Below are 25701 nucleotides of genomic sequence, written 5' to 3'. Positions count from 1 at the left end.
AAGGGAAGGAGCAATAGTCCTAGGGGTCAGGACAGGAGGAAATAAGGGAGGAGAAGGGAAAAATGAGAGTGTGCAGAGTTCTCTTTGAAGGAGGAGGGAAATGAGGTGTTAGAACAGACTTACAAGGAAAATATGCAATCAGGTAGGTTACTGCAACCAGGAACAGCAAGAGATCTTTTTTCCTTTTTTTTTTTTTTTATTCTTTTTAAATTACGGAACAATCAGTACTTCATTTCATTTCAAAATGGAAAACCGTTCCTTTTTCATTAAAAATGTACGTTCCATAAAATATAGATCAGCAGCAGGCCCCTCTGGCGAACAGTGAGTTACAGTTCTCCCAATCTGAGCTAAATTATTTGTGTTGGTTTTACGATCTGAAATGCAAAGTCCTGTGCTCCAGTGCTTCTTTCCAATGACTTTAAACAATTTTTTATAATATTTGCAGCTTTTTAATGTCTGAACAAAGCAATACATTCAGGAATTATGAGAGGAAAAAGGGAAAGGAAACCAGAAGAGCACTACTTACAATGGAAAATAGTAATAAAAAGTTGCAAAGCACTCCTGTGTAGGGGAATGTGGAAAGGGAAGCAGGACTGGGTAATGGAACCTCGGCATATAATCTCTTCAAAAATTAAGTACTACACATTGAATCATTTGACTTGAATCTGAACCAACAGTTATAATTAAAAGTCAGCTCTAGAACATGAAGGGCCTTGCCCCTGCAAAAGGCAGAACATTTTGCCTAAGGATTGCCTTATTCAAACCCAGTTTCAGTTCAGCATTGTCTTGTGTTGAAACTCAACTTATCATGTATGACATCCATCATTAGTTGCAGCTACGAAGGAACATCAGAACATGAAGAAGTGTATGTCTTATCTCCAAAGAACAGAATCAAGCTCAGCCTTGGCTTCATTTTAGATTTGAAATTAAAACACTTTTCCATATATTTGCTCAAAACCAAAACTAATAAACCTGTTGGGCTGTCCTGAGTTGAAAAAAGAAAGTTGGAGAGGCACTTTTTACAGGGGTTTGTAATGATAGGATAAAGGAGAATGGTTGTAAACTGAAAGAGGGCAGGTTTAAATTAGATATTAAGAAGAAATTCTTTACTGTGAGGGTGGTGCAACAGTGGAAGAGGTTGCTCAGAGAAGCTGTGGATGCTCCATCCCTGGAATTGTTCAAGGCCAGGTAGGATGGAGCTCTGAGCAATGTGGTGTAGTGAAAGCTGTCCCTGCCCATGGCAGGGGAGTTTGAGCTAAATGGCTTTCAAGGTCCTTTCCAACCCAAACCATTCTATGATTCTATGACTCCTTAGAAGTTATGCATCATACTTGCCATATTGAAAGAGTAATTTGTACAGACTGTTCAGAGTATTGCCCCAAAACCTCCCTGAACATCTATCAACTTATTTTATTCTAGATGTCTTGAAAACTACCTCATTCTTCTGGGTACTGCATTGCTAAATGTTCTATAGGCTCCTTCCACACATATTCACATATATTGTAGTGCAAATATAAATATATATTATATAGACTTATTCAAATGTAAATGCATTTACTCTGAATGCCTTAGCTGTTTCCTGCTGAACACCCCTCCTTTCACTGAAACTTATTGAAATGACTTTGAATTTTAGAGCTGCTCACCAGTGCCTGATGCAGCTCCCTCTGAAGTCAGTGTGGGCGACTGTTGATTTCAGGGAGAGATAGTTTTGCTCTTCAAAGTAAATTTTGCTGACAGATCCCTGAAGATATTAAGGACAGCAAAACTTCCTTGAGGCTCTTCACACTGAATGTCACAGGTACCTAAGAACAAACCTGTTTAATAATTTTGTTGTAAATTGTAAATGTCAAATAATTATTATGTGGCCTCTAACACAGTTAAACCTTTTTTTTCCAAAATTTGAGCCATTGACTCTGTGATCATTAGAGTTTATAAACATAATACCTTTATAACAGTTTTTATAAACAATAAACTTTTAACTGGCAAAATTTCTAGTCTGCCAACAAGACTAATTATGGTTTAAATTTTGTCCCATTCACAGAGATATATAAATTCTCTCTTTCAATATAGCACCTTTTACATAGTACTCCTAATTGTTGCTGTGCTGTTGAGACTTCTGTTGCTCTCTCTTTGAAATTACTTTAATTTATACATTTAATCTCTTTACAAGGTTTTAACACTTGGCTGTGTATACATTCACAGCCTTGAAAAATTTCACCTCTAAGTCTCAGAGCCTTTTTTCCCATCAATGTTTCACAAAAGTCTATATGGTTGTCCTTAATTTGAAGGAGTGCAGAAGAAGCAACTTGTGGAATCCAGATATTTACCCATATTCCTGAAATCCACAGCAGGCACCTTGGTGTTTTCAACTGGGAGGTATTCCAGGAGAAGACACAGAGTCAGAAATTCCAAGTGGTTGCTTCCTGCCAGCACATTGCAATTTACTAGGGCAGAACAGGTTTGGCACTTCTGAAGATGGGGAAGGGAAACTTTTACCATTTTTCCTACCTTCCCAACTGTGAAAAAGAAAGCTGCTGGACACCAGCAGCATGTGCTGTAATGAGACACAGGACAAAGAGATTGCAAAGGGCAGTCTATGAATTCTCTTCCTGTGATGGCTGGGAAGATATGTAATTGGTACATCACTGTGACAGATGGCTCTTCTTATTCTCCTTAAGCATTTATAAGTGGTAGCAAGCCCAGTAAGAGCAGCGATAGGCCTTTTGCTAACCCTAGCCCTTACCCTGCCTGTCCCTGCCCTGTCCTGCCAGGCTTGTCACCATCTGGCTGCTGTGAGTCTGCTGTGTGGGACAGAGCCTGGCGCCAGGAGTGCTTGTGTCTGACGTGGGGTCTGAGTGTGGAATAACAGCTAAGGACTAAAAAGTCAGGGCACAGGTTGCATGTGGAGGGTGCATGGCTATGGACAGCTCCATGACAGTTACTGGCTGTTGAGGAGGAGCAGCCTTGAGGGATGAGAAGAAATCACTTTGTATCAAAATATGAAAATATAACAAAGAAGAGAAGCAGTGGCAAAGCATGGAAACACCCAGGCTGATCAGCAAGGTGCCATCTCTGCCACAGCCTGGAAAAATAACACCCAATGGAGTCCCCCTGTGTTTTGTCTGGAGTGGAGGCCTAACCATTCAGAAATAGAAGTGTCTTGCAAGAGCCCCAGATCCTGAATTTGGGGAGAAGAGTGGGATCACCATCTGCTCTTCCTGTATGTCACTGAACTTGGCAGGAACCACATGCAGCAGAGCAAGTGGGTGGGGAGGTTTGAAGATATGCCCAAATTATATATATATATAAACCATTAGCATAAAATAATAACAGATCAAGAGGTAGGTTCAAGACTTTGTTACTTGCCATCTCTGCCTAAGCACTTATATGAGACTAAGTGGTAGGTGCATAACAATCTATTAAAACAAAATTCCCCAGTTACAATACCCATACAAATTGTCCTGTCAGGGTTTTAGTGGTAGAAAATTGAGACTTCAGATATGAGCAAATTTGAAAAAAGTGAAATTAATGACTGAAAAGCAATTGGGTAAAGAAAAAATGAAGAAGACAACAGCTGTGAACAAAAGATTTAAACCAATTTCTAGACAGAAAACTGAGTCCAGTATATGCAACTATTCTATATATATTAACTTGCATGCTTAAGTATATGTATGTATGCTTCAAATCCCTTCACATTACTTACACTTGCTAGAATGGATGTGAGTATTCTGTGGGAAAATTAAATGTAAGTTAGGAATCTGGGGTATGTAAAAAAGATCCAGGCTGAAATCCAGATGTTGAAGGGTCAGGTCCCAGCACATGCCTTCCACAGTGTTGGCTCAAGATTTCACACCTTTCATTGTTTGATTCTTGGGAAGGAAATCAAGCTGGAATGTTATGGGGAGAGGAGCCTAGTGATCTACTTAATACCAGAACAGAATAGCTGTACCCTTTGGTTCAGAGCCTGCTCAACCTAAATCCTTAGGGAGAGCTATACTCAGCTGTATTTATACATTTATGCCCTCAGTTTATTTGGGCTCAGTTTTAAGATGGTTTTCTGAAGAGAAGGAGCCAGGTCCATATGATGGTTCAGAATTAAGCCACACTCTACACCCATGTTGTGCACATTCTTTATCTGCCTCCTGACTTTCGCGAATAATTTAACCAAACTTTAGGCCTGTCCCAATGCCAACACTTACACAGCACTCACATCCTCCAGTAATTGAGCCATACCCCTCTTGGTGAAATTAAGCATCCGGTCTGTTGGGATAAGAAATAAAAATAAATTGCCCCTGCTGTGAAACCTGGAAGAGGCATCTGCAGTAGCAGATACTCTGACAGTGAAAATGTTTAGAGAACCAAAGGCGCACAAGCCATGATGCACAGCAGCATCTCTAGGAAATAAGTGTGTGCTGAAGTCAATGGGAGTAGCAGGAGAGCAGCACCTCTAGGAAAAAGAAAAAAATAAAAGAATCTTCCATATGTTTTGAGTTGGAGGCCAGTACATAAAAGAATGGAATGTGAATCGTTCTAATGCCTAAAGAATACATAAAGAGGGGTGCTTACTAATTATCTTTTAAATTGGCTAATATGTCACCTGATGAGTACGTGCCTCTGCTGGGCCATCTGGGAGTTTAGTAGCTGCATGAGGCATTAGGTTACATTACAAAACACGCAGGAATTCATTATCTGGGGCAATTCTCTTTCAGCCATCAAGCTATTCTCCCTACTTGAAGCCAATGAGTTTACTTTCCCATGAAACCTACTCTGTATTCACTCCCTAAAATAAGTACTAATTAGCTAAAGATAACAGTCAAATAAACCACTTTAATTGGGAAACAGAAATTGGCAGTTAAACATAAAAGTGTGTATGTAAATATGCTGATTATCTTCAGAGTTTGATAAAACATCTGTTTTCTCTGTAGAATGCAGGTATTTCTTCCCAAACCATGAGAACACTACTATTATTTCAATGTCTTAATTATATAAATTAAAAAGAAATCCCAAACAATAAACCTGACACCATTTTTTTTCTATTTAAGAGACTCTGGACTGCATTTTGCCTTAATACACTCCTTTAAGTACGGTAAAAAATTAAAAAATTAAAAACTCTGTATCCTTTCATTCCTTCTTCACGTTGAGAATGAGAAGATTTTCAAAGAGCAAATTAAAAAGGGTGAGAAACATTGATGTGAGTTTATTGAAAGTCTTCATACTTAGTTTCTTGCTTTGAACTTTATATTGTACCTTATGCATTTCAAATACTGGTGCATTAGTTCAAACAGAGTTTTGAGATCACATTAAGTTGCAAATTATTCAAACAAACAAGGTAAATAATTTTGTGTCAAATTCTTCAGGACAATATATATGTTCTTCTGCAATGTCCCAGTTTTGGGATCATTCTTTAATAGAAAAACATTGTATCAGAACATTTTCAGCCACCTTGACTCTCCAATCTTACCAGATCATTCACTGGGAAGCAGCAAGGTCATAGAGCAATTATCCTCTCTAGACATCTTGGTTTTATTAGCTTTAGTGTGGTTATTACTGGAATGCTCATCTGCATTCTGTGACAGAATTAACATATTGCTGTAGATGACATCTACTTGGACTGATCTTTCTCTCGTGGAGACTGATTTTTGACGTTCTTGAGCATGCATTAAATTTTAATTTGCCCAGAATTGTCACAGCTAAACAGGTTTGCAGGACTGAAGCCATTCACAAAGCTAGTGGTCCTGAATTTTTGCAAAAGGTACATGGGATCAGCACAGAACCTCTAGGTTTCCTGATAGCAAAAAAAAGCTTATTGAATTGTTAAAAATATTAATATTGTTTAATTGGTTGTTTTGAACAGGGAAATCCAAAGCAAATAGTGAGGCAAATGATGCAAAGTCATTACTGAAGTGTTATCCTAAAATTATGCCAGAAATTTGTTTGGAAAAGTACCATGGGATATGGCCCTGGAGAGAAGAGGGGTCCAGGAGAGCTGATTGTTTTTCAAGAATCACTTCCTCAATTTCCAAGCATGTTCCATCCTGACACAAAAGAAGTCAAGTAATGGTGGCAACAGGTCTGCTAGATGAACAAGGAGATCCTGATGGAACTTGGACATAAGCACAAAATGTACACAAAGAAGAAACAGGGACAAAAAATCCAGGAGAGATGCAGAACCATTGTCTGAAGGATGGGGGCTTTCCCTGGTTATACCAGCTCTGAGCTGGCCATGAACCCCAACGCTGAGGAGGTGGAATGTTCTAATGCCAAAGCCCATCTGAGGCTGAACACAGCTGTGAAAGACAACAGAAAGGGCTCCTACACACCTATCAGGTTACAGTCAGAGATTTTTATTTTTGCATATTACTAATACAAGGAAATGGTCAGTTATCATTAATGAAAGAAGAAACACTTACTTGACCTTCTTTTTCTCTCCCTTTATTTCTTCTCTTTAGCTTCTTTCTTTTTATGCTTAACAGCCAAGGAACATGCCTGATTTGGGGGAACATGGATTTATACCAGCTTTCTCCTGGGCAAGGAAGGCAGCAGATTTTAACCCAGTCTTCCTCCATTCTGCAGTGTCAGCTGCCAGCAGAGGACATTGTATGGCAGAGCCAGGGGGAAAAGGGCCTTTCCATCAATTCTGTGTAAAAATGTGGGCAGGTGGCAAGGCATATTGAACACTTAAAATTGATCGCATGGTTCTTAAAGACCTCTGGATGTAGGTCAGTATAAACTTGAACCTTAGGTCAGAGAGTCAAATACATGTGCTCTAATTTGTAAATAAAAATCTGTAGATTAACAGCAAAGTTTCTTCTTCCCTAGCAGTGTGCTTACCTCAATCCTGTGGTGTCCTTATTGAATTTGTATATGAGCTTTTATTTCCAAGTTCCTTTAACCTATCTTTATTTGCCTTATTCTGAAAAATAGCAATTCCCCTGCTAGTTTAAACACAGGGCAAGTATGGCAGCAAGGAAACAGCATAGAAACAACAGCTGGTGCAGGAAATTATGCACTTGTTAATAATGACCATAATAGTAAACAACACTGTGCCTGCACCACCTTTCACAGAAGGTGCAGTCCTTGGTCTACTTACTCACAATTGTCCCTAGAAAAATGTCCATTGGAAACTGCGAAGCACTGAATATGAAATGCCTTGAGACATTTGTGCTAGAATACCAGTTTTCTAAGAGGTTAAAATACTTGGAAAACCTCATGCCCTGCAGTGTATGTTCTGTATTAAGGAGTCACTGCTGGAATGAATACAGCTGTATTTTCAATTAGGTAAACAGAGTTCCATAGACTTGCACTGTTATCTGGGGTCTGCACTCCTGTTTCCAATTATGGGCCTTTATTTTTCTCATTCCAGTGGTGAGGGAAATGTCTTCCCCACATCAATGTCACAACAAGAGTTGACTGAAAAGTTCCAAAATATAGGATTAAAAAAAAAAAAAAGAGAAAAGAAAAGAAAAAGAAATAAAAAGGAAGAGCTTAAAAATGAATCTTGTGTTTTTGAGCTGGAGAACTGATGAAAACTATAGTGAGAGAATGCTTTAGCAATGTGGACATCAATGACTAGGCAAGATACAACAGGTATAAATTTTTCACAGCCATTAACAGACTTACTGATCCTTTTTGGTTTCTGGAGAAGGTACGAAGAAACATTTGATTGCAGCAGCAGGGCTCCTGCAGTCTGTAGCCTTTATCAAGAGAGAGGCCAACAATATGCTATTGCTAGAACTAATGTGAGTGCAAAATTCTTACTGGCAGAATTAATCAGACTACCAAAAGATTTATCAACTCCATCTGCTACCTATTCCTATTTCAAATCATAGCACCTCTGCACCAAGACATTTCCAGCTTTCTGCAGGCAAAGACAAATGCAACAAGGAGAAACTCTGTAATGATGGAAGGCTTGATGAGAATGAAAATGCTCTGAGCATCCTTGCCCAAAGGTCAGTTCATACATCTGAAAGTTCTCCCAGAGATAAAAGCCAAGCAGCAGAGAGACTCTGAAATCTAATTGCTATTGCTAACAAAAGCTCCTCATGCAGCTGTGCCAAAATACATCATCAGCACAAAGTGGCAGCCATGCAGTGAAGGAGTTCATATAATTTTCATCATTTTTGGCAAATGGCAAAAATGATTACTGAAGACGAGGACTTTAAGTCCTGCCAAACATCAGCCTGCTGATGTTTGAACCCTCATCCCCTGTGGGCATCCACAGACTTTGGAGCAGGTTGGAAGAGCACGGGGAGGAGCAGCCCTTCTGCCAAGGCTGACCAGATGGGCAGCAGTGACCGCCCCCGTTTCTTGAGTGGAAAACCTCATGAAGAGCTGTCTTTAATACATCTCAGCTTTTCCTTGTGCCCAGGCCCCTTAGCATCAGGCTTCGTGTATGGACATAGCACGGGGCCTATTAGTGATCTCCTCAGGGCCAAGGGCACAGCATGAGCATTCACACCTGCATTTTAGAGCAGCCAGAGAAGATCACGAAGTACAGAGGTGGCAGGGTAGGCTTGTGTGCACCCAGCTGGCAATAAGACAGTCTGATTTCCTTCTTTGTGTTGTGGGGTGTTTACCTGTGTTGAAAGTTTGCTTTCTCCCCTGCCTGCCAGTTAAATGCATTTTCTTTCATGTCTGAATTGATTTTTGGTCCCAGAAAGGTGAAGGGGTCTATTAAGCAGAAGTGTGCTGGCTGCAGGGCAGTGTGTTCTGGGGAACTGCAGGCGCAGCATGGCAACTAATTTCTTTGCTACTCTGTTGTTTTGCCATGAAAGGAAAGCCTAATTGAAGATAGTCAGTCCTTAATGAATAAAGCTCTCTGTAATTTCCAGCTGTGGCCATGTAATCAGCGTTCATCTGCATGAAAAGGACTTTCTGTGCCCATATTTCATTTTGATGTGCATCTGTGCCTGTGTTTTGCCCTTCTGATTGGGTTGACAGTTTTCATCTTTATTAGCTCTGCCTTTCACTTCTGTCTTCCTATTTGCATTAGAAAACAGAAACAAAATCCCAGAACCCCCCCCAAATAGATTATATTATCTAATAGTTTATTAGAGTGTTTCTCCAAACTTGATCATTGAAATTAATTAAATTCTGTTTGGTTTTGCTTACTGTTTTCCAAATAATTTTTGTAGTAGTACTTCAGAATTTTTCTATCATGTTATTTTTGGTCATTCTCTTGCTCCACAGCACCACTGTGCCACTGCAACACACTTTTTAATTAGTTTCACCACAGTCATCAGCTTTGTGATTATCTCTGCATCTTGAACACCTGGTCTGACTTTAGAAATGACTTGCCATCTGGTCAAATACTGGGTAATTATAACAATTTAATGGCAGGATAAAATAGTGTTGGTTAAGAGACTTGATTGTTCCCTCCATTCCTTCCTCTCATGCAGTTTGGTTGCATTACTTCAAATTAAATTAAAATCCCATCATCAAGTTATCGCTCTTGGGTGGGTTTTTTATCTCTCATTCACAATACTCATAAACATCTCCTGGAGTTAGTTTAGTTTGAGACTCTCCAGACATTATGTCTCTAAGAACAGTGCAAATTACTGATTTAGATTCACTGATATGATACTTATTCTATAACTTGCATTGCATATCAATAAATGAAGCAATAAATGGGTCTTGTCTGGAAACTTAATGCTTAGACAACTGCAGGGGAGCCATTTGTCAGGAACACACAAATGGAATCTCACTAATGTTATACAAATGGTAGGGGTTTTTTTTCTATAAAAGTAGTTTAATACTGCTGCGTGCTACTCTTGGCAGCTGATATGCATCACCAGATTATAAATAAGCTGATTGTTGGGAAAAAGTCAGTGGATCAGATAACTAATTTGGTGCAGACTTGTTATTTTATGATTGGCTCATTTTATGACACTTGGGTGAATCAGGGTTTATTTTCCCATTAGATATTGGCTGAGAAAGTTATTTGGGAAGCAACTTATCCAGAGTTTTTAGTATACTAATAGAAGCTGCTTTGGAAAAGTAAATATATGTGATTCATATTACTTTCACATTATGCAAAGGAAAAAACACTAGGTTCTTTTACATTTTTATTCCTTTCAGCATTTTTAGTTTGCTGAAGTATATTATTATAATTATTCAGATTTCATTATGATAATGATGCTAACAAAAGCAATAATGAAGTATCTTTCCACTGAGAAATGAATGAGAAGAAGAACCCTTTTGAAACTTTTTTTCAGGTACTTCTGGCAAGAAAAAATAGCCTACTTAATTTTCTAGGGATTCTTTCTTGTATAAGTAACAAAGAGTATTGGATTGATTTTTGAACCAGGTCCCTGGAAAATTAAATATTTTTGTCATGTAATACTTCCTCCTAGCACACACCTGTTTTGTCTGTAACAGCACCACATCTATGAAACAAAGAAAACATTATTGAAGGGGACATGGAATTAAATCTGGAAAGCCAATGAAAATCAACAATATTGTCCATGTAGCAAATAAAAATCCCCTTATTATATCCAACACATGTAGGATGTGACAGGGCAGACTGAAAGTTCGTCATTATCTACTGGAGACTACCCTGCCCACATCTCCCTTTAGGCTGCCCACTCTACTCTTTGGCCTCACAGCACAAGGACTTGTGATGCCAGGCACATTTGCTCTAGGTCCTGGATGTGCCCTTCTCTTTGTCAAGGAGATATTTTTATTTAAATTCTTAAAACCTGATAGCAGCTAGGCCAAAGTACCCATCAGATAGGAGACACCTGGTGCATGCACGAGCTGGTGAGAGAACATCAGTCTCTCCATGAGTCTAATGCACATTCATTTCCCTGCTCACTCGTGGGTGACAAACTAGCACTCTCCAGAGCTTTAGGGATTCTACATAAAAGCTCCTGAAACCATGAAAGAACTAACTGGTAACAAAATTAAAAAACCCAAAAAAGAAAAAAAAAAAAAAAAGCAAAAAAAGAAAAAAAAAAAAAAAGAAGGCAAAAAAGACCAAGTGTGCATGTACATAATGAATACAACCTTGACTTTTCATGAGAGGAAAATTATTTTTGTTATAAATTCAAAATTCAAATAATTCTTTAATCAGAAAATACAGGGAAATTGAGGTTTTTGCTTAAGTATTTTCATCAGGACCTCATCACTGCTTCCAGTTCTCCTAGGTAAATTTAGGTCTTAGGTCTGCAGTCAATTCCCCTTGGGTAAAGCCTTGTATGGTACCACACTGGTGTCTGCTTGCAGAACTGGAGTCATGGCAATGTAGCTACACTGTAGTCCTATGTTCCTCATGTTACAATCCTGAATAACAAATGTCTAAATTTTCACCTATTAATTGACTTACATTATCTAGGAAGTCTGAGGAACAAAACCTCAAGGTTGAAGAAAATTACTTGTTGTTAGCTTGCATGAACATGTAGCAGCAAAATTTCTTTTTTAGTTTTTAAGTTATACATTTCCTTCATAAGTAAAATACTCTCTGTTGTAAAATAATAAGAGGCGGGAATTGGTTTGTCTCATTTGTGTGTGTGACATTTTTAGATAGGGCATGAAGCAGCAGAGAGTTCTTCTCACTGTCATTGCATGTTTTCAGGTGGCATGAGGGATGTGCTGCAGAAAGGAGCACTAGTCCCAACACACATTTGTCTTGCTCCACAGTCTTCCAGGTCCAAATGAAAATATTCTTTCTCTTCACTTGTGTCCCCAGCTGGTTTGGTTGTGCTGGCTAAAGAGCACATCTGAGCAGACGGCCAGCTCTGGATTAAAATTCACTGATCCCAGAGCAGGTCCTTGGTCTGGTGCCCCGTCCTTGTTCTTGCTGAAGGGTGAGAGAGGGTGAGGGCAGAGAGCAGGGAGAGGAAGGGGCTCCCTTGGTTGCTGAGCTGTCTGGAACTGCCTGAAGGAGCTCCTGGGCACAGCACATTCCCTGGTTGGTCCAGCACACCCAGGCACCAGGGAGCATTCAGGAGTCACTTGTTTCTCCATCTTGGCTAAGCATGCCTCAGCTCTGTGGCTCTCCAGGGACCTTTACCGAAATTTCATGGAGGTGCCTCTTTCAAGCAAATTGTTTCCCTGCTCACATCAACTCATCAGGACGCCTTTGGTATACAAAGGGAATGAAAACTGAGGCTTCTAGAAATAAAAGCAAAAGTCCCACTTAGTGCAACAAGGGCCACATGTCACTTGGGAATAGAATAAAAATACTAAAGAGAGGGTGATTTGTCTCAAAATTAAATAAATTTAGGTTATGAACCAGGGAAACAGAGGTGGTCTTAATGCTAAAGAAAGTAACTGCTGTGATGAAAGTTAGAGAAATACAGGGAACAACTTGTATTCGTAACCCCATTGAAACTCCAGTCCCATCAACTTGTATGTGTGTGTAAGTAAACTTATTTCCCATGTCTTTAATTTTATTTTATAAAAACTATATCATACTGTTCCACGCTCACAAATATGAAGCCACTAAATCTAATTTCAGCTAAAAAAGGAAATGATACAGATTGTGAGTTTCATAGTGTGGATCACAGTGTTTCTCCTGAAACATGAGGCACTCCTAGCAGAGGACAGTTGGTTGATCTACAGATACATCAACCAAAAGAACTAAGGACATTTGCAAAACTGCAGGCAGTCCAAACTAGTAAAATAAGCCATGTTTAAAACATCAGCTTCAACTTTGTGCCTTGACATCATTAAAGGTGTTCTGGCTGATCTTGAGTGAATCTAATAGGAGACACAGAAAGCATAAACTCCAGACTTTATTCTGTATTTCCTTCCCCATAGGTGTTGCAACAAATGTCAACAGAGATAACTGATCTTACAGTGTACTCTTTTAATTTTTTGTAATGAAAGGATGATGGAAAAGAGAGAAATAAAAATGTGGGGGAGGCAGCTGAGCTGTGTGGCTTAGGCTCTGGATGTGATACAGAGATAGCAGCAGCCAAAAGGCAAAATAGCCATTCTGTCCTTGGCTGCAGCAAGACAATCCCCATGGGAACTCACACATGAAGTACTCATGTTTATGCAATCCCTTACATAAGTTACTTCTCTAAAAGTGTCATCATTTTAGAGAGTGGATCAAATTAATTTTAGTCTCTCTCCTTTGCTCCTCTCCTAATATACATTTTTTCTCATGCTGCCAATATGATGGCAGGTTGGTGCAGGCTGCAAACAGGGCACTCAGGACCTCAAGGTGAGAGGATGAGCCAAGTGAACTCAAAGAATAAATTAATTACTTCAAAGACAGTAGCAGATTCAAAGCTCCAGGTGAAGTCTAACCACTCCTGGAAGAAAGACAGAGGGACAGTGTCAGTGTGCTTTATTCCATGTGTCTCCAGAAAACAAAGAAATAATCAATCAAAGAAATAAAACCTCCCAACTATCATTCTTACAGACTAGTGTTGTATATAGCCTTAGCCAAGCTCCAGGGAAATGCTGTTAATCTTGATGTTCTCCTGGTGCAGACTCAATAACTATGCAAGTGAATACAAAGGAAGACTTTCTTGGAAATCAAATGCTATCCTCAAACAAAGAGCCTTTTTTTTCTTCTTTTTTGTGCAGGTACATGACTGTTATTAGCACAGATTCTACTAGTGATCCATCTAGCCTGATATTATTTCTCAGAAAATGGTGAATATTCCCAATAAATGGACAAGAAATCCTTGCTAGCATTTTGCCATAACCCATTAAATTCCCCTCACTAGTATTAGTCCTATGCCTCAAAATGGGTGGATTTATAGTTTTCTATTGAAATTTCTAACTGATAGCAATGCCACTATATAATATTGTTTCATAGTTTCTTGAAATTTTAGTGAAAATTTAATCATTCAGAAAATGCTGCATGATTTCAAATTTTATGGTGAAATGATGACATTATCTGACTGTCCTGCTGTCTGTGTCTGTAGGAAATTCTTCAATCTGAGCAGCTTCTCAAGGACCAGGATTAGCCAGCTTGACTGAGACTCCTTGTAGTGGAAAACAACAAGTTTTCTTTTCTGTGGCTTGTTTTGTGAAATTCATGTATTAATAAAAACAGACCAAGCTGGACTGTACATTGTACTCCATGACAGTGACTTTTCTTCTTGCTAAATCAATGTATTGTCCCCAAATGTTGCCATTTTTTTGACCAGGTGAAGAGCATGTCATCAGAAGCATCTGAGAAAATGGAGTCTGAATGAGGGTCTGAGTGTGTATCAGTACTCTTGTAGGGACACCTAAGCCCGGTTGCTAAAAACCGTGGTTTATTGCCTTGAACCAATATTTAGTGCAATAGCATGACTACTAAAGTGATGCTGGTGGAGGCTCAGAGGCCACACCAGCCATGCACCTCAGCTGGGATCATTGCAAGCCTCCCTTTGCTGCCTGTGTGAGAGCCAGGGCCTGCCCACAGCCCACGTTGTGTCTGAGTGAGGTGTGCCTTACCTTGCTGCTCACAGCCCCGGCCAGACACGGTCTGTTGTCACTGTCAGAAGCCACCAGGCACTGCTGAGTGACAGTCCCTTGCTGTTGCAGTCGTCCCACCTGGAGCTGGCCAGAGCCCCACCGACTCTGCCAGCGTGTTTGCCCGGAACAATGCTGTCTTTGTTGGGTACTGAGAGCATTTGAACAGCTGCACTTCCATAGGAATATAGCCCACAAATAAAGCTTTGCCTGTATTTAGGCCCAAACAGAATCCCTCCTTCACACCCAATTTCAAGGGTTGAAGATTGAACACAGTATTTACATTTCATATACAGGCAAGATGTCTGGAACCCTTATAAAAACATCATTATTTTTATATTCTGTAGATGCAGAACCACAGGCTCATTATGCCAAAGTGATGCCAAATCAGAGACTAACACCTACACCTGATTATGAAGCAATAATATTTTTTTGCTAGAAAATATTTGTGTTATATATGGTATTTCCATCATGTCTACAATAGCACCAGTGATCAATTATAAATCTTGCAAAGCTTACTTGCCTCACTTGTCAAGTGGTTTATTATGAAAAGGTCCCTAAAGACTGTCAAGTGACATAAGTTATTCCACATTAAATGGAAAATTGATCTAGTGGCTAAAGAAGCTAATGTTGAGATGTTTTCTGCAGCAGGAATCTTGAATTTCCAGCTAGCTACAGTTTGAAAAGAAATCTAGTGCACTTTATAATGTAACTAAAGTAATCTCTAGTAAAATATTGCAGAGAGGTAGTTTTTCCAAGCAAACAGAAGCTGGAGTAGTTTCTGGATGGACAGCAGCTCACAGGGTGCTTTGCTGAAGCAGCAGAGAGCAGCGCTGTGGGGCAGCCTGTGAGCTTTCCCTGCACCCCAGCACAGGGGTGTCTGGGAGACAGCAGAGCTGAGGAAGCAGCCAAGCCTGCAGAGACTCTGGGACATGCAGGGTCCTGAATGAGCACCTGGAGCCCAGGTTTGGCCCAGACACTGCATCTCCCAGAGACTGGCTGCCCTAGGAATTTGTGAAAGAGCTCAGAAGAGATGTTGTCTGATACCTAATTGCACAAAAACATTTCTGGTACAGCAATCACCTCAGCCTCCTACTATATTTTGGATAATCTTGCTCTCCTGGATGAACTGGGATATTTGAACAAACAATTGATGAATGTGTGTGAAGGCTTCACTGTCTTGGGTGGCTTAGCATTAATCAGGTGGAACCAAAGCAGCAAAGGGTAGTCAGATTGTAGACTGACCTGATTCTGACTGCATCACAGCTGGTCTGGTATGTGCTGCATTTTGGCTTCAGTCTTTCACCTAATAAATGTAAATAGGCTTTATTGTTGTCAGTATATTGACAGTACAAGGTATTAAAGTCTTTGCAGAGAGCAGAGCAGACTCAATAACATCAATTCTGTCATTGGTCATACAGGACATTTAACACCTCCTCTATCATAGTGTAGCAAACTGAAAGAAACTAAAGAAATTTTTCATGATCAGTCGGAAACCCAGGAAAATCCAACCTTTGCCAAAAATCCAACAGTCACCCATGCATATTCCATGCATGTGTCCAGCAGTTAGTCATTCAGTTCTAAAGGATATGACAAAAATGAGTGGGATATTACAGGCAAAGCTTCTCAGATTTTATTGATTTATTACTATACACATATGCATGGACTGAAATAGGAATCCAAGAGGAGGAAGATATGTTCCCATTGTTTTCTTTCTTTACAAAAAAATGCTTATACATCCACATTTGATTTGACAGCATGACTTATCAGGGTGTGCAGGTTTCCTTCAGTGGCAGAGGTGTCACAGGGAGGCTCTTGGCACAATGTACAAACATGGATTGTGTCTGGTCTTACTACACATTTCTTGTTCCTTCCTTTGTGTCTCCCACCTGTCAGCTGTGACCCCACACAGCAATCCTGTTTCAGCCAAAGATTATCTGAGTGTTGTTTTGGAATAACGGCAGCCTGAGACCTCAGTCCTGGTGGATCACCTCTTAGGATGGCCCTGAACATGTTAGCGATATCCCTCATTTGCTGTTGTCCTGGAAGAAGTCCTACTTTCCTAGTTTGTCATCTGACTAAGGAGCTGTACACTCATCAGCAGCTTCCAGATGAGTGTGTAAAACCTCCCTGAACAACAGTGTTTCTTCTTCATTCAGGCAGGAGCACCCATGTCCCCTACAGCTACAGCTACCATCCAGAGAGCACAGTGCACATACAGAAACACAGAGTGGAAAATGTGCTAGACAGTTAATCAAGTACCATATAATGCGTATGGGGCTTATTCTTAGTTCTTCAAATCAAAACCCAGAGAAGCCACCAAGTCCATCCCACATGGCCTTTGAGAGTTATGCCCCTTTCAACAGTCAGAAAAATGCAAAACCTCTGAAACAATGTGAAGTGAACAGGGATAGTCAACTACCTTCAATGAGAGCTTCCTTTTCTGGAGGGGGCAACAGAACAAGGTCCAGCAGGCAAATGTAGAAACTCAGGGAATCCCAGACAGCTCAGAAATCACCACTGATGTGTTGGTATGGAGTATTTCCTGTGCAGTGAGTTCTGCCCTTGTAAAGGAGATATAGAAACAGCAAGCAGAAAAAATGAAGAGGGAAATTTAATTTAGTAGTATTTCACTCCTACATAGGAGGCTTGCAGATTACTACGCCGAGCTTGTGAAAAGCAGGGTGAGGAATCAAGGAACGTGAGAGTTGGACTTCAGTGCCAATTGGAGCTGCTTATTTATTTCTCTCCATATCACTCTGCCTCCTAAGATATCACATAAACAGGTTAAAGGCTTAGATTTTGAAAAAAAAAAAAAAAGAGCATCCACATGATGCAAATATGGCACCTTTTTTGTCTGGATGTCATTTTTGCTGAGGAGATTGCCAAAGGCTGTAGATGGCCTGGGCAGGTTTTTGCAAAAGAAAAGAATATTCACACTAGGGGATGGGAGGCCACTCTCTATCCAAACTCTGCAAACCAGATGCTGTGAAAAAGCAAGTGGGAAGTTTTATCCTTCCTTTTCCATGTTAAGAGGTCCATTGCAGATTATTTGATAATAGAATTTATCATATCAAAACAGCTTTCTGCTTGAGAAAGTGACACTTCTCCAAAGTGTGTAAAGCTAGGCATTGTCATGGTAAGTTACTCTTTCAAGTAATTGCTCTCTTTGTAAGAGGTTATTCTATGCGTTTTTAATAGATTAACTTGAAACTATATAAAAAAGGCAACTGTGTTAATTTTAAATAAGTAACTTCTGTGGTTTATGAAGTTTTATTACTTTCTTTGATATGCAGATTTGTATTAGCTGAGCATGAAATAAAAGACCATGGTGGCTGTACATGAGAGATAAGTAGGAGCATTCACATATTCATGCTTCAGCTCCCTTTTTGGGGTAGGTTTTGTATTTACATTACTATGGACGCTGTCTGAGGGGTGAGATTGTCACCTGCGTTTTAGGCACAGCAAGAGAAGCATGTTAAAGGATTACTTTACTTCTGCTAATTTCTTTCTTAGCTTTGCTTTTTAGGCAAACAGCCTAGCAAGAACCTCTTTTCAAATCAGATAGTTTTAAGAAAGAAAATGTGAGGCTTTGCAGGACTGCCTTACTTACAACAGTTTTATCTTTTGAACATCCTTTGGTCCTTGCAACTATCCCAAATTAATTTACATTTTGTGTACCTAATCAGAATACATGATGGCAGCAGTGACATTTTACACCCACTTGGTTTAAGAGTAACTAAACATGCAATACTAGGGCAATGAAGAGTGAAAGTCCTAATTTTAACTTCATTCAACTAGTACTTTAGATCCAAGCAATCCATTTCCCAGCCTATGCAATTAACTTTGCTCTCATACATTAGCAGAACAGAGTAGCATAGGAATGCATAAGTAAAAAAAAAATAATCTATTTTTCCTTGAATTTTAAACAAAGACACCTCAAATCTGGTGCTTCAAATTTCATTGATTATAATTACTGAGAAGACCTTAAAATTGAAGATGCTGATTCTTAAATGTTCTTACATCCAAGAGTCATGCTATACAAATGCCTTCTTCCTCTTCCATTTTTCTTCTTTGAGAAAAATCCCAGAAAAATGAAAAACTTAAATGAAGCATTTGAAAATTTTACTGACCCAATATAGGAACTTATTCTAATAACCACATTAGTATTCTCCCAAATGGCATTGGATGTAAGCAGGAACTGTAGACTTTATGCATTCCATTCAGCTATTCTCTCTTTTTCTTCCATTAAACTGCATTTACAGAGGGATCAAGAAATACCACAGAAAACCCTTTAATGAAGTTCTAACATAATACCCTCTTGAAAGCAGATGTGGTCCTAATTTTTAGAAATGCCCCAGAAATCTGCCTCAGAGCCATGACAATATTTTTTTAACCTATATATTGAAGGAACCCAAACTAAATCCACTTACTGCTCTAAACACAAACTCCTATTTTAAGTCCTGCAGAAGAGAGATAGCCTATAAAAAAGAGGATCTAAATGACAACTGAAGCAACCCAAAATAATGTTGCTCTTGGGCATACAGGTCTCTATAGCAGAAGCAGGCAAGGCCCCAGGCTTCTCTAACCTCCCTCCCCATGTCTACCTAATTGTGGGAGGATAGAATGAAGGCGAACAGTGCACAAGGTATCTCACCCTTGAGGAGTAGCAGCTCTACTGATCACCAATTAGGAACAGGCTTGCCCTTAACAGGCCACAGCTGTGTCCAACGAGGATGAGTGCTGAAAAAGAGTGGGTTGTGCTGTGAAAAAAGATGGAGTTTGTTGGCTGTGCTGGGAAGAAGGAGTCAGTGCTGTGAGGAGGTGTCCATGAGAAATCACCAAGAAGGTATTGAGTTTTGCAATATGATAACACCTAATAACCTCCCATGACAAAACACTGATTGGGCCACGAGATCTTCATTTGGTTACAGAGTTCTGTGGCAGCTGCACTGACACTGTATGACAATTTCACTTCACATTTGCATGGAGGATGTCAGAGACCTAGAAGCAACCCTTATGGAAAAGTCTTATTCCAGCAAAACTTCTGTTGTAAGAGCTTATTTCTCTGCAGAACTATAATTTGTTAGCTATTATTTCTTTTATGCTTCACCATAGCTTTAAAGTAAACAAAAGGATGTTTTGAACAACATAGAACCCCCCAAAATCAAACCAGCAAACACACACAACCACTCTGCATCTTTTACAACCAAAAAATGAGCAAGATGAGCTGCAGGTTTGCTGCCATTTCTTAGCTACAACTGATCATTGAAATACAATAGTAACTTGTGTAAATACTGAGGCAGACTTACACACCATGAAAGTGCAGCTCTTTTTTCATGAAATCATCTGACACCATGACTGAACCCCAGTGAATCCAAATGTGCTTTCCAAACTGTTTGGGAACAGAGACTAAGGAATTTGGCTACTCACACAAAAAGCTTTTGTGGCAGGAAAGATGTGAAACAATGTGAGGCAGACTTGCTATGTGGAGGAGGAAAGTTCATTAAAGGTTTGAGGGCGGATAAATGAGATAGGAAAAAGGATGTGTAAATATGAGAGAGATAAGGATATTCCTCTAAAGAATGAGATTTTGGGAGAGGAGGAAGATGGAGCATCAGATATCTTTTAAAAATATCATTTCAAGACCTTAAAAAAAAAACCCTAAGTATTTTTTTGTCACTAAGCTCTGAGGAGCAGATCAGATGTCTCATATCTGAACACTTATTCCAGATAGCAGAAACAGTAAAATTTAATGAAAATGTCTTATTAAAAATATTTCACATGGCAAACTATAAAATGAAGGATGTGTGGTTTTCTATTATGTATAGCATACTTAGATTAGGCTATTTAACAGCAGCTTCTTGTGAGATAAGCATATTTTAGGGGCCTGAAGTTTTTTTGTAATTACTTGCATGCACACTGGTTCCTCTCTAATGAAAATAGGAAATACAATGAGAGTGGATGAATACATTACTACCAATATGGGAATAAAAAGCCAATCTATTTTTGTTGGAATGAACACCTAATAGGTTAAAATAATTACTGTGTTATTTTTCCAGTGTTGCATGTGGTTCTTTAAGTATTCCCCTGCTCTTGTTTCGCCATTTATGTGGAGTGCTGACAGTATCCTTCCATCTCATGTCTGTGAAACAAATCTTCCTTGCCCAGGCTGACTTGTTCCTGTTATCCTGAAGCTTTAGCTAACAGCTCACTACTATTCAATATCTGAATATTCTGAAAGACCAATATTCTGCCAGCTCCAGAAATGAAACAGCATCAGCTCAAATGCCTGATGTTTCATGTGCTGCTTCACTAAAGCCACAGCAGCAGCAATGTGTGTGTGTGGCTGTGAACAGCCAGTGGCTCATTAAGTTGATTAAGCAAATGATCACCTCATTTCTTGTGGGGAAGTTTCATTTGGCCAAATCCTTGTCTTGGGCACAGCTTTGTTCCCTGAGGAAAGGTCTCATAATCTTTGTGTGCCTTTTGCCATGTTCCCTTCTCAGTGATTTGGGGTAACTCAGTGAGTCAAGTTCAGTGTATTTGGCCCACATGCATCTCAGAACACCAAAACTAGAACCATATCAAATCATGTAGCAGAGTATGTGCTAGAAATGCCCAAGACTAGGAAAGCAGTGAGGCTTGCATTTTGTAATTCAGGTTCAGCACCAGACATACTGAGCTGAAGCAACACAATATTATGAAACTAATCACAAATTTGTATGTATATGAAAAGTCAATAGCTTTTTGTCATGTTGCTGTGAGAGAGTATGATAGAATTATTTGAAACAAATACTTGAGGTCCCAGTAAAGAAGCTGTGTTATGACCATAATAGCTTATGTCACTATAGGTTGTTAAATATAATATTTATAAATATTATAAAGGGGCAACTTTACTGCATACTCCCTCGCTGTAACTTATGGGAATAATGACTATCCTCATTACAATAATACATAATACTATTTCCTTTGTGCTTCACATATTAGTCAGGAACCATAGGATGGATCTGTTCCCTGCCAGAGTTTGCTGTGTTCACTTGGCAGAGAGTGACACAATTGTATATTGTTACTCTGGGGCAAATGCCAAGAAAGTGTTCCATGGCAGAAGGCAGGGAGCAGAGGAGAGGGTAACCCCTTTGGAGATCCAGAAGTTCCACCAGACTCCATGCTGGTTTTCTCCTGAAGGTTGAAGTTCACAGCAGAGCACTAAATTTTACTCTAGTGCTGGGTCCCCAGGTCCTGCTGCAACTGGAGGCAACAGAGGAGCATTGCTTGCTTTCAAACATAAATATGTTCCAGGTGTCATTCCAGCTGAAGGAAAGAGTAATAGCTGATAAAGCCATTTCAACTCTTTTAAAGGCACAAGTGTGCACAGCCCACTGCATCCTGCAACATCTTCAAGCAGCCATGGGGAAGCAAGCAAAGCTTGGAACTTGCCAAGACTGGTCAGTTGTTCTTAGCTAAACTTTGACATGACTGGAGCCTATGGATGGGTTTTCAGTGAATTACTGCTAATGGCATTTATTACCAGCATTGAGAGTAATTTACCCACTGTAATCAGAGCAGCCAGCTAAGAACTTCTCAGTCATTCTGAGTTCTCACTTTGCCAGTTGACTAAAATATTTTATGCTACCATAAGTCACAAAGCCTCAGTAAACAGCTTGTAAATTTAGACAGAGCCTGGGATCTTGAGAAGTTACACCCTGCTTGTGTCTAATTTATCGTCACTGTTTACATTTGTGCCAAGACTGGGGCTTTCCCACTGATCAAGATTTTAAAATATATAGTAATAAAATGTTCTCCTGGAATGGGCCATCAGATTACTAGTAGAATATCACATTCTGCTTAGTAGAGATATCAGTGGTACTTTCATTACAGGAGAAAGTAGATCTTCCTGTCTGCAAGGCTGGCAGATTTTGCTTGGTTCATTTAACTTGCTACCTGCAGGACTTGCTGAAATTCTCACCCATGTCTGTGCTCACTGAACTGCAGGACACATTTACAGATATGGTGGTTTCAGAGCCTTGTTCAGGACACATGAATAGGCTGTTATCAAGAGAGGGGTCTGGTTCCCCACTTCCCCTGTGGAAGATCCAGCTGTCTCACTTGAACCGAAACTGTAAAAACATCCTTCTGTGTGTCAAGCTATAATGTCAGTGACAATTAGTCTTCACTGAAAAACAGGAGAGAAGGGTAACACTGAAAAGCAAAATAATCTCAAGTTAGAACCTCTTTGTGTTTAAAAGGGCAGAAAGGACAGTCTAGCTAGTGATGCATTTATATTAGGGATGCCCAAAGGGAGGGACAAAGAGGGCAGGGGTGCCTTTGTTAACATACCAACCAGCTCTTTATTAATTCATGCCAGAAGCAGAGTCTGCGCTCCCTCCACAAAGTTCTTGTAACAAAAAGCATTTTAGAAGCTAAATGTTTTCTGGAAATCAATTTAAGATGGCCACTCTGCTTAATCAGCATGAAGTTCAGTTCTGCATCAGATTACTAAAGCATACCATTACCCCCAAGGGCTTAAAATTCCTGTAGTTTCATATCAGTCATTTTGCCATGAGCGCTGCAATTCCCATAACATGATCCAGGTCTTGGAAATAAGGATAGGAACACTTAAAGTATCAACATTAACTTGTCTGACACAGGCTACACTGATAAAATATATATTTCCAGATGTTTGGCTTCAGAGCATTATTCAAACTGACATATTGCAAAGACTTATCTCTATCCAGCCTATATGATACAACCTGGTCAGACACAACAAAAAATGAAATATTTTCTCTTTAAATAAAATGGAAGGTTATTGAAACCTACAAGTGGACGTCTGTCCAGTTTTGATAGTGATTCACTCACCCCCCGGCTGGTTAGCCAGCAGTGTGTCAGAGGGAAGTGGGTGACTGGACATGGAGCAGCCCTAGATGCCAGTGCCCATGGCCTTGGAAGGACTCAGAGGAGGCCAGCCAAGGGAGCTGCTGTTCCCAAAGCTACATGGGGTACAGTCCTTTCCTCTCCCAGATATTTTTTATGTTTAAACTGCAAAAATTTTTGTTCAAATGGGAATAAAACCAAAACATGCATTTCTTCCTAAAAATGAAGTTATTCTCAGCTCAAGTCTTAACATATAAATTCCTGCTCTGTCTGTCTGTAGGCAAGTAAGAATTACTGTGTTTGAATAGCTGAAATGGTCTCAGGAAAAATGCGAGTGCTGCGTTTTAGGGAGGTGTAATAATTTTGATTAGCTCAGTGAACTATGCTGGACAATATAAATACATTTTGGGCACAATCCTTTCCACAGATATGAAACACAAATGTGTCTAAGACTCTGGCTAATAAACTGCTTATATATTTTTTATCTAAAAAAAGCTACTTCCTTATAGCTCTATGTCCTTCCACGTAATATTTGTGGGTCCTTTTGGTAAGAAGAAATGGTAAAATGGCCCTTGTGTATATCTGGGATCAGATCCTGGATAATTTCCCAAAAAGAAACAGATAGAGAGTACTTTGTTCTGAATTTGCATGCTGTGGCATTGAATTATTTCCTTTCAAGAGTTTAAATGTGAATTTAAGGAACTGCCAGTGACACTGGACGTTCTGCTTCAGGGTTACAGTGGTTTTACACTGGCCTGACTCTGCTTTGGCATATTCTTTAACATCTTGATACGTGCTGGAAAGGCCCTTTGTCCTGCCCCTGTTAGTATCTCTCCTGACCCCATGAGAGCAGGTCATGTACTGGTGTACAGTCTGGAGGGTCCTTGGCCCACTGGAAGGCTGAGAAATGGGCTGGGGATGCAGAGGTTGAGCTATCTGGTTAAGGTGTTCCACTACTCCGGTTTGTACATTCCTGCAAATCCTTCGGGAAGGAATGCTTTGCTGTCAGCCAAAATTGCTCTTAATTTCAGCCAAGTTATGGTAGAATGGTGGGGGAGAGTGTGGAAAAGGTGGATTTATTTAAGCAAAATTGACAACAGGGCTGCCAATGTTTATAAAAGACATAGATCAAGAAATGAAAGAAAAGAACTTGCTGACTCTATTTAATTTAAACCAAGGGTTTTTTCTCACCTCTCTGCTCCTTGGTTTGCTGTAGACATTCCTAGGTCTACCTGCTTAGAGATTTTGTCTCTGCATGTCTTCTGTCTCAGATTGCATTTGCTACAGAGAAAAGTATTTCCTGATAGGACAATTTTGCTTTCGTAGCTAATCTAACTTTCAGATTCCACCAAATTAATCTTTTTCTTCATAATACATCTCCCTTCTTTTGCAAAAGATATAGTCTTGCTGCTCGCTTTCTAATTGAAATAAACAATGTTATTTTATAGTCAGTCTGCTAAACCAGCTGTTATCTTCTTGATTTTAATTAACCCTTGTGTGACAGTGTTATCAATGCTATTATTGACCAAAGCATAAGTTCCAGATGAAAGCTTGAGGGATCTACCAGAGTTAGATCAGTAGCCAGGATAGTGACAAATGTACGTGGCAGTAGAAGGGAGCACATATTGAAAGGAAATGGTAACACTTTTCATCCAGATTTTTTTTAATTTTCCATCTAAATAGAGTGGAAAAAGTATGTTTTGAGAGATGAGGAAAACATTGGCCCCATGAGGAAAAGCAATATAAAAACAGATAATTAGAAGCTACTGCATGTATCAGGGTTTGAAAACAGTCTGTGAGTCAGTGCTGTCTCCACATTTTACATCTTATGCAGTTTTGGTCATTCCTGTTGCTAAAGGGTAAAACTATAATCCAGATGGAGTAATGAAGTGATTACTGACATAAAAGGTTTCTATGTTATATTAGGAAGAAAGCTAAAACCCCATATTTTCAATACTTTTGTTCAAAAAAGGTAATATTTTAACAGATACTGCTTATGATTTTTTTTGTTGCTGGCTAGCTACTGTTATGACTAGTCTAGAGAGGAAATGTATAAGGTGATATTAAACTGTCATCTAAAACGAATGGAAAGATATGTGTTGGATGCTGCAGATAAATTTTTTAAAAAATCAATTGGAAAAGGAAACATTTAAAAACTAACATTTAAAACCAGAGTACATAATTCAGTTCTGTAACCACAAGACAAATATCACTCAAGAGAAACACTTTGCAGAAGGTTAGAAAGGATTAGACACAGATAGGTGATCAAGATGAATATCATTCAGTTACACTTGTTAAAATCAAATTTATAAGGAAAAAAAGCCATTTGCAGGCAAATAGCTCCCTGAAGTGAAAAAGAAACTTTCCTTTAGCCGTATCACAATGCAATAGCTCATTTTAGGTGGTTTTCAC

Source organism: Ammospiza nelsoni, chromosome 2 (assembly GCF_027579445.1).
Source record: "Ammospiza nelsoni isolate bAmmNel1 chromosome 2, bAmmNel1.pri, whole genome shotgun sequence".
NCBI classification, from domain to species: Eukaryota; Metazoa; Chordata; class Aves; order Passeriformes; family Passerellidae; genus Ammospiza; species Ammospiza nelsoni.
The sequence above is the reverse complement of the archived record's forward strand: the minus strand, read 5'-3'. Positions refer to the sequence as shown.